Consider the following 16,060-nt stretch of genomic DNA (forward strand, 5'->3'; position numbering starts at 1 on the left):
GGGAAAGGGGGAGATTATTTTAAAAGATATGTGAAAAATCTTGTGGAATTGGCAAGAAGTTTACAGCTTTGGTACCTTTCTATGTGTTTGGTGTTCTTCCTCTTCTCCACCCCAACCTTTTCAGATTGGTTCATTGGGTCAGGTTTTCACCCATGTCTGCTTAACTTTTCTGGAGATATTATCCCATGGTACCAATGGAGCAACAAGAGTTAAGACGTGTAGGTAGTACAGGTTGTATTAAAAGGGAATGTTAACAAGGAGTCAATAGTTGGCAAGTCTAACTGCAATTTGTTTAACTGATTAGGAAGCAGGGAGGGGGCTGATAGATAATACTACCTTCCTCATATAGATATGGTGAAACTGAATGAGACAGTTCATCTAAAGTGCTTAGCACAGGGCCTAGTACATGACACCTAATGTTTTCAGTGAGTACTTACTAATGTATATCGAAGTATGTACTTTTCTGATCTGATTTTTTAATTTAGGGAGAAGGTTTGGAGAACTTAAGATTAAATGATGACCTATGGATACCCCACTCAGAGCATTTATTTCAGAGGTGGAGTGGCTGCCTAACTGGGCTGGTAGTTATGCCCTAAACTGTTCATGATATTCTGTTAACCTTAGATTGGCTTACTGTTGAGCATTGTATGTTTTTAATCAGGAGCTTAGAATAGTTTTTCCGTATTTGTTTTAGCCATTTGAACCCTTTGTTCAAATGAGATCTTTTACAGAAACCTGATATTTAAAAATACTAAAAAGGAACTGTTCTGCTTGAAGCAGAAATGTTCAACCCAATCTACCATCTCAGTTTTCTCTTCACCTGTGCCCTCTGCCTCAGCAATCATTGACAGAATGCCTAGTTATAAGAAGTAGAAGCACACTTAAGAGAAATTAATTTAATGAATGATTGCCTGAATGGATAAGCATGCGTAAGCCCATGCACACCCTTAGATGTTTTGAGATTTTATTTTTGACTCTGGCTGCTTGTAGACTGGCTGTTAACTGAAGTTGGCCATGATATTGGTTTATCTTGAAAGGTGGTACTAATAAACAACCCCAGAAACTTGTATTTTACTTTACAGATATTGTTGACCATACCACATATCACATTGTGTTCTCCTTATAAACTATATATGAAACACTCACTCTTATGTTATCTGAGTCAAGGTTAATTGTATTTCTGAGTAATTGATTTCATTTTTCTTTTGAATATTGTACCTCTTAACTAGTCATATCCTTTGCCATTGGCTACTAGGAAGAGTAGAGTCAGCTGAATGGCTTCTAATTAGCAAAAAAGCCCTATGGGCATGCGTTTTGTTTTGACAATATACCTGACTCCTCATTTTTTCTACCACGTTGTCTTGGATTGACCATTTTTGCTTCTGTCTAATGTTGTCGTATAGCATGCATTTTTAAAGTCACCTTAAATCCTTTTCAGCGCACCATGAAGTATATAAAAAATCATAGTGATGTGTTTAGTGAACAGCACTTGTTAAACCCTCCTTCCCATTATAGGGTGATGGGATTCTCCATTGCTTATAGGTTTAAATTCAGACACCTTAGCGTGGATACAAAGCCTTCACTATATGGCCTTACTGTTTCTAGGATTAGTCCACCCTGTATTCCAGACACACAAGATTCTCTCGCCTGATAAGATACCGTACTTGCTTTATCCTTCCCCATAATTATAAATAGTAGGTATAAGCACTTACTAATCAATGCATCCTTTTATAAACTTTGGTAGGAGGATGTTAGAAACCTTTCCCTCACACTTGTAATCAAGAAATCATCTCAGTAGGAAGTAAGATTAAGAGATCTCCTAACAGGTGATCACTGTCTGTGAGACAAAGGACACCTTTTATGTACCTGCCCTTTGTGAGCTGTGGGTAAAGAAGGAGTCTTGGATTTATTATGACTGTAAGATGTTATGGAAAAACCCGAATGAACTTTTTGGCCAATGCAGTATTTGTGGCTTCTTTCTCACTACCGAAGTGGAGATGAGTAGTTACCACAGACTATATGGCACACAAAGCCTAAATTATTTACTTATCAGGCCCTTTAGAGAAAAAGTTTACCAACTTGTAATCTACAGTGTTGGGGATACAACCCTGAAAAAACTAAATAATCATTTTGTGTATTTAATTTGGTTTTTCTCTTTTATATTAGTCTTTACAGACTATATTATTTGTTCATTGTTCATATTTCAATTCATATTGAAATTCGATGTTGATTACTATAAATAGCTCCCATAACTCTGAGTTTGTGGGGTATGTGTCCTTAGTAGGCCTTTCCCTGAAATGAGAAACTAAGAGCTGTATGCCCAGATTCTGTCCAAGGGTAGACTTCAATTTGGGGTATGTGGGTAGGAAACTAGAATGAGGAAGACTTTACTGTGCAGTACCTGTATCCCAGAATAGGTCAAAGAGGAAGAATACAGTGAAGTATAATTAGTTTCAAGATTTAATAAAATTAGTACTTTTATTGTTTAATCAGGAATATTCGTTAAGTGGTGCTTTTTGGGGGGGAAGAAGGTAAGAGTATGGTGATGAAGAATACAGTGGCTGCTGACTGCTAGTACAGTTTGGTGCATGAAGCCAAGGCTCCAGCTTGTTTTACCTTCCATTGCTTTTATGCTGCCAGTCGACACAGTGAAAAGGCAAATAACAAGTTCTTGCTTTTATGAAAATAGTTTTGACCTCCTGGGCCTCTGAGAGGATCTCAGGGGTTGGATCCCCAGGGGGTCCACAGATAAGCTTTGAGAATTACTGACCTAGGGCATGGACTCCAGCCAGAATGCTAAGGTTGACTATTAGTTCCATCACTTACTACTAGCTGTATGACTTTAAGCAATTTACTTTAACCTCCCCATGCTTGTCTGTGATATGCTGATAATACCTATTGCCTAGGTTTGTTATGAGGATAAAAGAGTTGAAGTTTATAAACGTGCTTAGAACAGTGCTTGGCACATAAAGCACTATATAAATATTATTAAATAAAACCAAATGATAAAGCCAGTTATTTGTATAAAAAGTGTTATACAAAGTTTCAGAAGAACAGGAGAGATTTAATTTAGAGATTGACCATACAATGGAAGAAATCAGGGAGAAACATTCATTTACAAGTATTGGAAACTAAGTTGGAGATTTGCCTTAGGAGAAGAGATTTCTTAAAGGGGCTGGGGACAGGGAGGTGAAGCACAAATTCATGCATGTTGAATTATGAGGTTTAAGGTCAAAGAAGAAGAAATAAAAAGAAGGTTCATAAATGTGGATCTTGCATACATAGAGCTTATTTTGTTAGTCTTTTGGAGAAGAAAAGTGAATGAAAGCCCATGAATGTGGAAACCAATGGGAAAATTTGAGTGGGTTCCCCATTTTGCAAAAAAAGGTATTGGGTTGCCTTGTGCAGGTAGTAACTGCCTAATTCTTTAAGATACGCAGTATGGAACCTAGGTCGGTTTGAGAACGTAAAATTGACTACAACTTTAATTATAAAATTACTATGTTTGGTATGCCAACTTAGGCAAATTGCTAAATGAACCTCTCTCTGAGTGAAATGAATTAGAAAAGATACCCCACAGCTTAGAGTGTGAGGCTAAGCATCTTTGTTCAGTGCACAAACTGTATAACATATGTAGTGGGCCCTGCTGGCAAACCTAGATCTTTTCTCAAACAGCAAATTCAGTTTCTTTTAAAAGAGCCTATTGCAGCCTGTTTGCCTTGTGGTAAATACTTGGTTACTACAGGTTGTAGTACAAGGCTGCTGCTACCTTGCCAGCACAGTTTCCTTCATGCATTCAACAAATATTGAATGTCTGCCATGTGCCAGGCATTATTTTAAGCATCAGTGAACAAAATGGACAAAATCTCTGCTGTTACAGAGGTAACATTTTAGTAGAGGGAAGAGAGATAAGTGTAATTTAATAGTAAATTAAGATGAAAGGCATTAAAGAAAAATAAAACTAGAAAGGGTAATAAAGGATGCTGGTTGCAATTTTAAATGGGGTAAAGGAAGCCCTCTCTCAGAAGATGACATTTGAGCAAAGGACCTGAAGGAGATGAGGGAACCTAGTTGTAGTGACTTCTGGAGGGTAGAAGTTACAGCAGTTACAAAGGCCTTATGACAGGAGCATACCTGGCATATCTGTATATGATCAGGGAGGAGTGGGAGAGGAGGTCAGGTAATGGGGGAACAGATTATAAAGAGCCTTTAAGTCATGGTAAGGTGTTTGGCTTTTACTTGGTGAATTGAAGGATTTTGAGTAAGCAAGCAGTGTGATCTGCTTTAGATTTTAACATGATCACTGGCTGCTGTATTGAAAATACACCATAGGAAGATAAGAACAGAAGCAAGGAGACCTAATATACCAGTAACTATATTAGTTATCAATTGCTATATAGCAAATTATTCCAAAAAATTCATGGTTTAAAACAACAAACACTTATTGTCTCACACAGTTTCTGTCAGGAATATAGACATAGTTTAGCTGTATAATTTTGGCTCAGAGTCTCTCATGAGGTTGCAGCCCCAGATGTTAGCCAACGTTGCAATCATCCAAAGACTTAACCAGGGCTGAAGGATTTGCTTCCAAGTTCACTCATACACCTTTTGGCCAGAGACCTCAGTTACTCAGCAAGTGGGGCTGTCCTTATGACAGTGGTAGCTGCCTTCCCCGCAGTGAGTGATCCACAAGAGAGAGAGAGAGCAAGGCAGTAGCCATAATGTACAGTTGTCTTTTATGACTAGACTCAGAAATGACAAACCAACACTTCCACAGTACTCTGTTGGTTATCCAGACCAACACTGATAAAATGTGGGAGGGGACTACAAAGGGCCAGAATATCAGGAGGCATGGGGATCATTGGGGGCCACCTTGGAGGCTGGCAACAAATAGAAAATGAAATTTTAAAAAGGTACCATGTATTGCCTTTTAACAAATTAAATACCTAGGAATATCTAACAAGAAATATGCAAGACCTGCACGAACACTGTCAAAGCATTACTGAGAACTTAAAGAAGACCTAAATAAATTTAGGAGTCTGCTGTGTTTGTACATCTGTAGATTCAACACAACCCTAACAGGTCCCCCCCACCAACCCCCCCCCCATAGAAATTGACAAACTGAATCTAAAATTTGTATGGAAATGGAAAGTGCCAAGAATAAGCAACACAGTCTTGAGGAAGAATAAAACTGATACCAGCTATCCAAAATCTATAATAACTTGAAACAGGATAGATGAATAGACCAGTGGGATAGAATTGAGAGTCTAGGAAAAGACCCGCATTATGTGTATGATAACCCATGTATGGACAAGAGTGAGACTGCAGTGCAGTAGGGAGAGGACAGTCTTTTCAATAAATGGATTTGGGTTAATTAGATAACCATATGGAGAAAAACACGAATCTTAATCCCTACCTTATTCCATACAAAAAATCAACTCCAGATGGATTACAGATCTAAATGTGAAAGGTAAAATAATAAAATTAGAAGGAAAATAGAGAGCATCTTCGTGACCTTGGAGTAGGCAAAGATTTTTAAAATAACTATAAAAGATAATTGTTAACAAAATCATATTAAGGTGAATTTTGGTTTCAAGACACCATTAAAAATGGAAAGACAAACCGTCGTGGAAGGTAAAGTAAGCAAAAGACAATCCAACAGAAAAAAATGCACAAAAAACTTAAATAGGCACTTAACAAAAGAGGATTTTAAGAATATTTAAAATAGAAAGGCAGATGTATTAATTTCTTAGGGCTGCAATTACAAACTAGGAAACTTAAAAACAACAAAAATGTATTCTCTCACAGTTCTGGAGGCCAGAAGTTCAAAATCAAGGGGTTGGCAGTGCCATGCTCTGTAGAAGCTCTAGGAGAGAATACATTTCTTGCTGCCAGATTCTAGTGGCTGCATGCATTCTTTGGCTTGTGGCCACATCACTCCAGTCTCTCCCTTTGTCTTCACATCACCTTCTCCTCTGTGTCTCTCAAAACTCTCTCTGCCTTTCTCTTATAAGTATACATGTGATTGCATCTTAAGCCCAACTAAACAATCCAGGCTAGCTCCTCTTCTTAAGATCCTTAATTTAATCATCTTTTGCCATATTAGGTAGTATTCAGAGGTTGCAGAGATTAGCACATAGACATGTCTTTGGGGCTACCATTTAGCCCAGTATAGCAGGCAGTACTAAGTATTGGTGAGGTATGGAGTAACCGGAATGCTCATACATTGCCAGAGGCTCTAACGTTGCCAGGATTGTGTAAATTTGTATAACTGCTTTGGGAACTGGTAGTATCTGCTTAAAGGTGAACATACATATACCCTATGACCCAACATGTCCCCTCCTAGGTATATACTGAGCAGAAATGCGTATGTATGTTAGTCAAAAAACACATACAATAATGTTCATAACAGCAATATTTGTCATAGTCATAAGCTGGAAAGTTCCCAAATCCCTATCATCGCTAGAATAGATAGTGGTTTAGTCATGCAGTGTAATATACTAGATAGCAAAGAGAAGGAATGGACTGTGGTTAGACACATTAGCATGGTTGAATCTCAAAAACAATTTGAGAGAAGCCAGACACAATGTGTGTACACTGTACAATTCCATTTATTAAAAGTTCAAGAATAGGAAAAGCTAATCTAGGGTATTAGAAGGCAGCATAGTGGTTATCCTTGGGGAAAGGATAATATTTGGAAAAGAGCATGAGGAAGCTTTTGAGGCGTACTGATGATAATCTGTTTCTTGATTGGGGTGCTTAGTTACCGAGTTGTGTTCAATTTGTGAAAATTTAAGCTTTACACTTGGGACTTGTATATGTTTAAAGAAGAAAAGAATGGGAGTTGTTGGTTACTTTTGTAGGTTTCTTTACTGTAGGACATCTCAATTGAACTAATGGAGTATCTTTCATTTTGATATGCATTGATTATTCTGTTCTGTTTGAAAGTTTTAGTAGAGCAACTTGATTATAACATTTGTAAGGACTTTGAATTGCAAGTGACAGAAGCCCAAAGCAAACTAAAGCAAAATGAGAATTTGTTCACATAACTGGGAAGTCTGAGGAGTGGAGCTGTCCTCAGTAAGCCTTTGTCTTGGCTGTCTCCTTCCTACCCATTTTGGCTTTGCTTACCTTATTTTAATTAATTATGTGGACTCTTTCTCCATTGTGGCAGACACGGCCACCAGCAGCACCAGGTTTACATTGTATTGTCTTCAATGTAATCTCAGAGCAAAGTCTGCCTCTTTCCCAGTAGCACCAGTAAAATCCAGGGAGGAATGAGTGATTGGCTCAGACTGAGACATAATGCCCCGGCTTGGATCACGTGCCCACCACTGAGACAGGTCTGGCCCTGAGGAGGAGGGGTTAAGCCTACCCAAAACAAATGAAATGGTCTTCCCACAGGAAAGAGAGGTTCTGTTAATCTGAAAGAGGAAGGAAACATACCAGGCAGACAGAAACTATCAGTTTCAGGAATATGGATGTCTTCCCAGTCCAGTTATTGAATGATTTTATAATTATTAAGACACCACGGATTTTATTTAGCCTTGGTGAATAGAAAACTGTGTGCTAAAATAGAGGACAGTTTGTACTAAGAACATTACTGTCATTTTTCACATCATAGCTACAACTCTCTGTATAAACTATACCTGGTGATACAGATTTGGATGAAATATTGCCTTTCATAGTTCTTTCCCCTTATTGGGTGATGAACATATACTTAAATAAGAGATGAGGCTTAGCAAGAGCAAACAATACTGTAAATTTACATTGCTTGGATTAGAGAATCCCACAGTTAATAGTACCTGTGCTTGAGTCCCATGTCTACCTAGACTCCCCACATCTTCTTCAGTGGTGATTGCATTAAAGTCATTTGCTTATTTAATCCAGAGGTTGGCAGACTTTTGGTTCATCACCTGTTTTTGTTCAGCACATGAGCCAAGAATGGTTTTTGCATTTTTAAGTGGTGGGAGGAAAAATCAAAAGAGGGACATTTTATAATGTGAAAATTCTGTGAAATTCAAATTTTGGTGGCCATAAGTATAGCTCATTTGTTTACATATTGTCTGTGGCTGCTTTTACATGACAACAGCCGAATTGAGTAGTTGTAACAGAGACTGTATGGCCCTGAAGCCTAAAATATTTACTGTCTGGTCATTTACCGAAAGGTTTGCCAACCACTGATTTACACATTTTTGGGCAGAATGTGACAAATTAGAGTCAGATGATGGGAATGCCAATCAGAGTTTTTCTGAAACCTGTCTTCTTCAACTGGAAACACTTATAGTGGCTTCTTTTTGTGAGATTTATCATACCAGTCAATGAAAACTTTCCTTATATCAATAACTGGGAGGGTTGTATATATTAGAATTAGCTTTGGAGTCTCTTATCCTTACATAACGTAGTATGTTGAAATTGATGAATTATTTGCTGGGAAGGAATATGTAGTATCCTCAAAGATGTATTCTCATGTTAGCTGGACTCGCGCCTTTTTGTCTTTCAGCCCAGGAAACAGCAGGAAAGACAACCTGACATAGGGAACTGGGGACTGCTATACAGAGAGAGAACTACAAAGCATCCTCAGTGCAGTAAGAACCCTAATCCAAAGTCCCTATACTTTTATCAGAGTGAGTAGCATTTGTCCCAACTGTTCTATATTGAGTCATACTTTCTGATCTATTTGTTTTATGAACTTTCCTAGATATTTTGTAATCTCTGCAAAGGTTCTTGACCTCCAGAACATAGGTATGTTGCCCATATGATAGGTATCATCATAGGTTAAGATTAGGTAACTGAAAGTGAAGGTAGCCTTGAATTGGAGAGTATAAGCTCTATCTAAGAGGGTCCTAACTGATTGGTTTTAATTTGAGGAACATCAGTCCACTGTTGTCAGGTCTTGCTGTTTTTCAAGAGAAGCTGGAAACCTGGGATTTTTATTTGACATTCCCCAATTTCTGAATGCTAACAATTAATTTTTAAAAATTAATATGTGCTGGCTTACCAAACATGCCTGTGGGTCAGATTTAACTTGTTTGCCAGTTAACAACTTCTGTATTTAAGTCATCATTATAAATTATATATCCTCCCTATTTATTTCAGGAGGAGGGAGAAGAACAATGAAATGAAAAATTGTACGTGCCTTTTGTAACTGGCTTGGGTTACTGATCATTCTTGCTGAATGACTGTTTCAGTATATAAATTATGAGTACTGTGATTGAAACATTTTTCATCAATCTGTTTTCACCCCTTTTCAATGGAAAATAACCAGTTTTTGCCTGACGTGAATACTTTTAACAATAATGAAATGTGTTTATTCAACAAAATATTTTGTAATATTCATATTAGGCATAAAGGGGATTTGAAGAAGAAACTGTTTAACTGGGAAATGATTTGTATACCTGTAAAGCACTTGGGTAATGGTAAGGTTAAGTGCCCCAAAAGGGTGGTGTACAGACAGCTTCTGTAGAAATACAGAGCAGAGGAGGATTGAGGTGGACAGAAATGAACCCAGAAGAAGTAGAATTTAAGCTGATTGCTGAATAAGAGTGTTATAGGCAGAGTGAGGAAGTGGACAACGTTTACGAAGGAAGGAGCAGTATGAGCTAGAAGCTTGTTTCCAGCAATGAGGATGATTTGTTTCAAACAAGCGCAAAAGGACCCTCTGTTTTTAGGCAGAGCAGAGTTGGAGCAGTTACTGAGTTTCTGCTAGGTGCCAGGCACTATATGGAAGCTTTCTATATACATTGTCTTAAATAAATATGAGCACACTTTTTAAAATAATTAATTAATTAATTAATTTAGTTTTGGCTGCATTGGGTCTTTGTTGCTGCGTACAGCTTTCTCTAGTTGCAGCGAGAGGGGGCTACTCTTCGTTGCGGTGCACCGGCTTCTTGTTGCGGAGCATGGGCTCTAGGCGCGCGGGCTTCAGTAGTTGTGGCTCGTGGGCTCTAGAGCGCAGGCTCAGTAGTTGTGGCACATGTGTTTAGTTGTTCCGCAGCACGTGGGATCCTCCAGGACCAGGGCTCGGACCCGTGTCCCCTGCACTGGCAGGCGGATTCTTAACCACTGTGCCGCCAGGGAAGTTCTGAGCACACCTTTTTTTTTGTTTAAACATCTTTATTGGAGTATAATTGCTTTACAATGGTGTGTTAGTTTCTGCTGTATAACAAAGTGAATTAGCTATCCGTATACATATATCCCCATATCCTCTCCCTCTTGCGTCTCCCTCCCACCCTCCCTATCCCACCCCTCTAGGTGGTCACAAAGCACCGAGCTGATCTCCCTGTGCTATGCGGCTGCTTCCCACTAGCTATCTGTTTTATGTTTGGTAGTGTATATATGTCAATGCCACTCTCTCACTTCGTCCCAGCTTACCCTTACCCCTCCCTGTGTCCTCAAGTCCATTCTCTACGTCTGCGTCTTTATTCCTGCCCTACCCCTGGGTTCTTCAGAACCTTTTTTTTTTTTAAGATTCCATATATATGTGTTAGCATACGGTATTTGTTTTTCTTTCTGACTTAGTTCACTCTATATGGCAGACTCTAGGTCCATCCACCTCACTACAAATAACTCAATTTCATTTCTTTTTATGGCTGAAAAAATATGGAACGCTTCACGAATTTGCGTATCATCCTTGCGTAGGGGCCATGCTAATCTTCTCTGTATCGTTCCAGTTTTAGTATATGTGCTGCTGAAGCAAGCACCTGAGCACACTTTTAAGGAGTTGAACTTAAGGAAGTTTAGTAACACGTGCAAGCTCTTAATAGGTAATTAAAACGGCAAAACTGGGATCTGACCCCAAGCCTGTTCACTTTTCACTCAGCATACTTTCCAGGGAAATTGGGCTGGTTAAGGTAAAGTATGTACAGCATGAATGCCAGGTCTAGTACTCCTTTCTGGGGAAATTATTTAGTAACTAAAACAGAAGTAATATGATGAGAACTGGGTGTTTTAGGAGAATTTAAATAAGTGGATTGTGAGGAGAGGCAGTAAAACAGAAGAAAAAAAACCGTTAAAATAACCCAGGTGTGAAGTGATGAGTCAGAATTGGGATGCAAAAGAAAAGAGCATGAGATATTTCAAAATGAAAATTATTGGAACTTGGTGACTTAAAATTCTAGGGGATGAAGCAGAGGGAAATAAGTTTAATTGACATGTATTTGCAGTTATAATTGAGTCTATGTTGCATTCATTCGTTGCAGTCTATGTTGCATTCATTCATTGCTGTCCTTTTGTCAGAATTTTAATAATTGATAATGAATTTTCTTTGCAATCTTAAAATATTTGATCTTGAATTTTTATGCTAATGAGAATTTTTAGGTTAAAAGACTTAAAGGAAAAACAAATTTTCTCAAGAACTTGGTTAAGCTAATTAAAGCTGCATAATATCTTAAGGTTGAATAAATGAATGAAAGTTTAAATTATCTTTAAATGAAAAGAATAAGAATTCATGAATGCTCATGAATTTATGTTTGGCAGGGACAGGATGGACTTTGAAAGTCATTCTCTTTGTTTTTTTAAGATCAAAAAAAGGACATTGACCTAATTGCTTACTAGATATGTGACCTTGGGCAAGTTATTCAGTCTCTTTGAATATCAGTTTCCTCATTTAAGAATGGGGATATCAGTAATACCAACATCATAGGGTTCTGGAGAGAATTAAATGAGATAATATAAATAAAACAATAAAGGCAGTTTTTGGCCCATAGTAAGCTCTGAATAACTAAATACTATCCGAGTGGGGTAGAGAGGACAGTCAGTTGTAGGTTTGATTATGAATGTTAAGAGTCAGAAATCACATTTTCTGAATTCTCTTTAATTTGTAATTTTTCCTTTTTTTTAATTATACCATGCTAATCCATTTTTCTCTGTATGTCTGGTAATCTCATTCTTTACCTCCTTGGGTTTGTAGTTTTATAATCCCACAATACGTAGAGCAATTAAGGAATTCTTCTGCCTTCTCATGCTCTTTCCTCTTTTCCTTCCTGAATGCCAGGCTAATGGGCCCTCCAAATTGTTTACCTACCAAAAAGGTGCAGTAGCAAGGGGATGCAAGATTTCCAGTTTCTCCATAGCTACCCCATCTTTGCCACTACACATAAAGATAAACTAAGATACCCTTTTATGGCTTTTGGTCTTTTCCTGAATCTTAATGGAAAGGTACATTTTGTGGCCTAAAAATGAATAACTAATGCTGATTCTTTTCCTTTTTCTCTTTCTCTCTCTCTCTCTGTCTCTTTTTTTCTTTTCTTTTTAAGTAACCTGTGAAATCTTTTGTGCTTTTTATCTGCCAGGATAATAGCTTTTTATAAGAAAGCTCTTGGCTTATGAAAATAATTGCTAGTTTGCTACTGTGCAGGGCAGTTTGGCTTGGGGAAGTTGCTAGTGTTACATGTTTTAAAATTTAGTCTTATTATTCAGAAGCAGGGATTGTGATATAAAAAACTTGGTGGTCATATTGTACTTTTAATCTGTGAATATTTACTTGAGTTTTTATAGAAATAAGATATTTATCTTCTCTGGATGCTTGTACATTGCCAACATATACTGAAAGATTTATCAGTACCAGTGGGGAAGGTTCTTTAATTCTTATAACATATCATTTTAATGTCATTAATAGGTAGCATAGAATAGTTGGTGATTTAGAACAGTGTTTCTCAAGAATTCCCTGGCAGTCCAATGGTTAGGACTCGGTGCTTTCACTTCCCAGGTTCCATCCCTGGTAAGAGAACTAAGATCCACAAGCTACATGGCTCAGCCAAAAAAAAAAGTGTTTCTCAATCTTTTTTCCTTTATTGCCCTCCCCCCCATCCCCAGGAGCCTTTTAAAACAGTTTTTTCCTAATTGGCTTCCTACCTCCATAAAATTTTAATTCCACATATATATAATAGTTATCTATTTATGTATTATATGTATAGCTGTGTTTTATACATAAATAGTAAGGGGGTTTCTTTTTGTACTCCCATTCCCCAAAGAATCAGTGTTTGCCTTCTTGAGGTGATTCTGCCTGCATTGATGGTTTACAGCAGTGGATTCTCAAAATTTTTGGTTTCAGGACCTTTATAATCTCTAAAATTATTGAGCACGTTGAAGAGCTTTTGTTTATGTCTGTCATATCTAGCGAAAATTTTATCATGTTACAAATTAAAGTGAGAAAAATCACAAAATATTTATTAATTTATTTAAAAGTATTTTATGAAAAATAACCATTTCTCCCTCCCCCCTGCCCAAATGGTTTGGTGAGAAATGTGGCATTGTTACACATTTTTGCAAATCTCTTTAAGGTCTGGCTTAATAGCAAACAGCAGGATTCTCATAGTTGCCTCTGCATGCATTCTGTTACAATGTTAAAAAGAAAAGCTGGTGTCATACAGATACGTAGTTGGAAAAGGAAGGTGTATTTTAATAACATTTTCAGATAATAGAGGTTTCTCTTCTTTGATATTACACCAAAATGTAAGCATTTGTAGTTTCTTAAAGGGATAGTTGCACTGTAGAATCTCATACTATATAAAAACCTTTTGTCTGTTACTCTGAAATCCAGTGTTCTTTCCCTTTGAATAAATCTTTTGTTCATGAATAATTTTGTACTATCATACATTGGTCACTTAGGAAATATTGGTTTACTGACTTATGCAGACCTTCCAAATGTCGATAATAGTACCAACTACTCACATGTCATTAATATAACCACTGACCTTATCAAAGACTCTCTAAAAATTGGAGATACTTGTCAAGCTTTTTTTCATTTGAATGTTGTCCTCAGCAATAAATAGTATTAGTTATTTTTCTTGAAGTGACAGGCTTATTACTTCATTCATTTTTGAGAAAATACCTGCCACATACTCAAGTCTGAATAACCAGAGTTTATCAGTTGTTCTTTGAAATAAAAAGCTTGTTCTGTGAAAAAGGTGACTCGGTTAGGTTGTAACTCAGACAATTGCACAAGTGCTTTTTCTTCAGTCATCATACTTTTTATATGCAGCAGGAATGCTTTATGTGTACTTCCCAGTTTGTCACAGAAAATATTAGCAAGACGTGTGTGTTCAGGCTCAAGATTTAATAAAATTAATAATTTTATTGTGACAGTGTGGTGATGAAGAATACAAGGTAGTATACTTCAGTGCCATTGTTATGGTTTGGCTCCTTGATGAAGCTCCAGGTTTTTACCCACCATTGCTTTTGCACCACAAATGCACATGTCAACATGGTGGAAAAGGCAAATAACTAGTTAGCATTAGTATGAAAACAGTTTTGACCTCCCCAGGGGTCCAAGGAACAAACTTTGAGAACCACTGATTCAGAGCTTGGACTTCTACTGCATCTCAGCTCCATCACTTATTAGCTACATCCATGACCTTGAGCAATTACCCTGATTCCAAACCAGACAAACACACTATCCCTCATGAATATAGGCCCCCAAAATCAACAGAATGTTTGCCATTTGCTTTTCTATCCTAACATTGTTAACGGTTTCTTTTAGTTTGATACACTGTATATGTATTTACAGAACTACAGGAAAGGGAGGGTTTAAAAAAGTAGCATATATATAAAGCAGAGCAGCCAAGATTAGATTCTGAAATGACTTGCCATCATGAAGTAAAAAAGATGTTGGTCAAAATCCCAAATTACATTCCTATGTGTAAAGATCTTTTTTTTTTTTTTCAAATTTTCCTAAGGGTTTTAATTAATTTATTTATTTTTGGCTGTGTTGGGTCTTCGTTTTTCTGTGCGAGGGCTTTCTCCATTTGTGGCAAGCGGGGGCCACTCTTCATCGCGGTGCGCGGGCCTCTCACTATCGCGGCCTCTCTAGTTGCGGAGAACAGGCTCCAGACACGTGGGCTCAGTAGTTGTGGCTCACGGGCCCAGTCGCTCCGCGGCATGTGGGATCTACCCAGACCAGGGCTTGAACCAGTGTTCCCTGCATTGGCAGGCAGATTCTCAACCACTGCGCCACCAGGGAAGCCCTAGATCTTTTATTTATATTCCTAGGCCTAAAGGTCTAAAGATTCTCAACAGTTTTAGGTTTTTCTTTTTAAAGGCAAATGCTAAACCTGCTTTGTTTTGTAATCGAGTCAAATGCATTATTGCTCTTGGTTCTGAAATTTGCATTAAATACCCTCCCCCCATTCCACAACTGTCTTTTCAAATAATTTAGGTGAAGAAAAAAAATCTGTTAATGGTAAACAGTGAATGTTTATCAGTTCAGGGAAACTTCAGTGGCAGAACAGTGTCCTTCTTTGCTTAGTCTTATCCTGTATGATCTTTGAACATACACTCATCTGTAAATACACATACACGCATTTTGGAGGAACCTTCATTTCATTTGGGAGGCTTTTGTTTTGTTTTGTTTTTTAATAAAGTGAGATAGAACCTCTTTTTACCTTCTCATGTTATTTATGCCAAAGAACCACTTGCTGTATGGGAGAAATGGCACATGGAGTTCTTCCATCTGCTGTAATTGATTATTGCCTGTGTGGTTCCCAAACAGTTCCTCTGCCTGTTAGTTTTTAAATTTTAAATACTCTAAAAATAAATAAATATTGTTCCCAATTACATAAGTAGTATCTTCATTTAAGAGGATTTTAAAAGTACAGAGAAGGTGCAAATCAGAAAAAAAAAATCAGTTAGCTTTGCCATCCTTGGATATATTCTTTCTTATCCTTATTGATGGTTAATAGATGCCTTTTTTTGTCCTAATTGGCAACATATTGTATATACATTTCATATTGTGCTTTTTCATTCATTATCAGCAATTTCCTCCAAAAAGAATTCTAAAATATTTTAAATGACTGCTTATTAACTTGTGAAAAAAATCCATTCTCCTAATGTTAGATATTTAAGTTATTTTAAGTTTGTCAGCATTATAAATATGCTGTAAAACACATCCCGTGTGTGTGTGTGTATGTATATATATATATATATATATATATATATACATATGTATATATAATTTTCTCCTGATTATACCCTAGTTATTCTGTTGAACGAGAATGATTGGTTCAAAAGGGCAATCTTTTACAAGGCTCTTAAGGTGAGTTGCCACATAGCTTTCCAAAAA

The 16,060-nt window shown here is 37.3% G+C and overlaps 1 protein-coding gene and 1 non-coding gene across 8 annotated transcripts in view; one reads left to right on the forward strand and one right to left on the reverse strand.

Moving 5' to 3' along the window:
- The window catches only part of ZFAND6 (zinc finger AN1-type containing 6), a 75,866-nt gene that overhangs the window by 42,509 nt on the left and 17,297 nt on the right, over positions 1 to 16,060 (forward strand). For 2 of the 7 annotated variants that reach the window (XM_036842235.1, XM_036842232.1), the window contains exon 2: positions 8,504 to 8,627. The exons of 3 other annotated variants lie outside the window; for them this stretch is intronic. The gene's annotated coding sequence lies outside the window, so the exon portion shown is untranslated. The remainder of the gene's footprint in view (positions 1 to 8,503; positions 8,628 to 16,060) is intronic. 2 more of the 7 variants (XM_036842236.1, XM_036842233.1) reach the window with 1 other exon arrangement.
- Positions 10,597 to 10,703, reverse strand: LOC118891361. Its single transcript, XR_005018945.1, has one exon. It is a non-coding gene; the product is annotated as a U6 spliceosomal RNA (small nuclear RNA).

Source organism: Balaenoptera musculus, chromosome 2 (assembly GCF_009873245.2).
Source record: "Balaenoptera musculus isolate JJ_BM4_2016_0621 chromosome 2, mBalMus1.pri.v3, whole genome shotgun sequence".
Taxonomy (NCBI): Eukaryota; Metazoa; Chordata; class Mammalia; order Artiodactyla; family Balaenopteridae; genus Balaenoptera; species Balaenoptera musculus.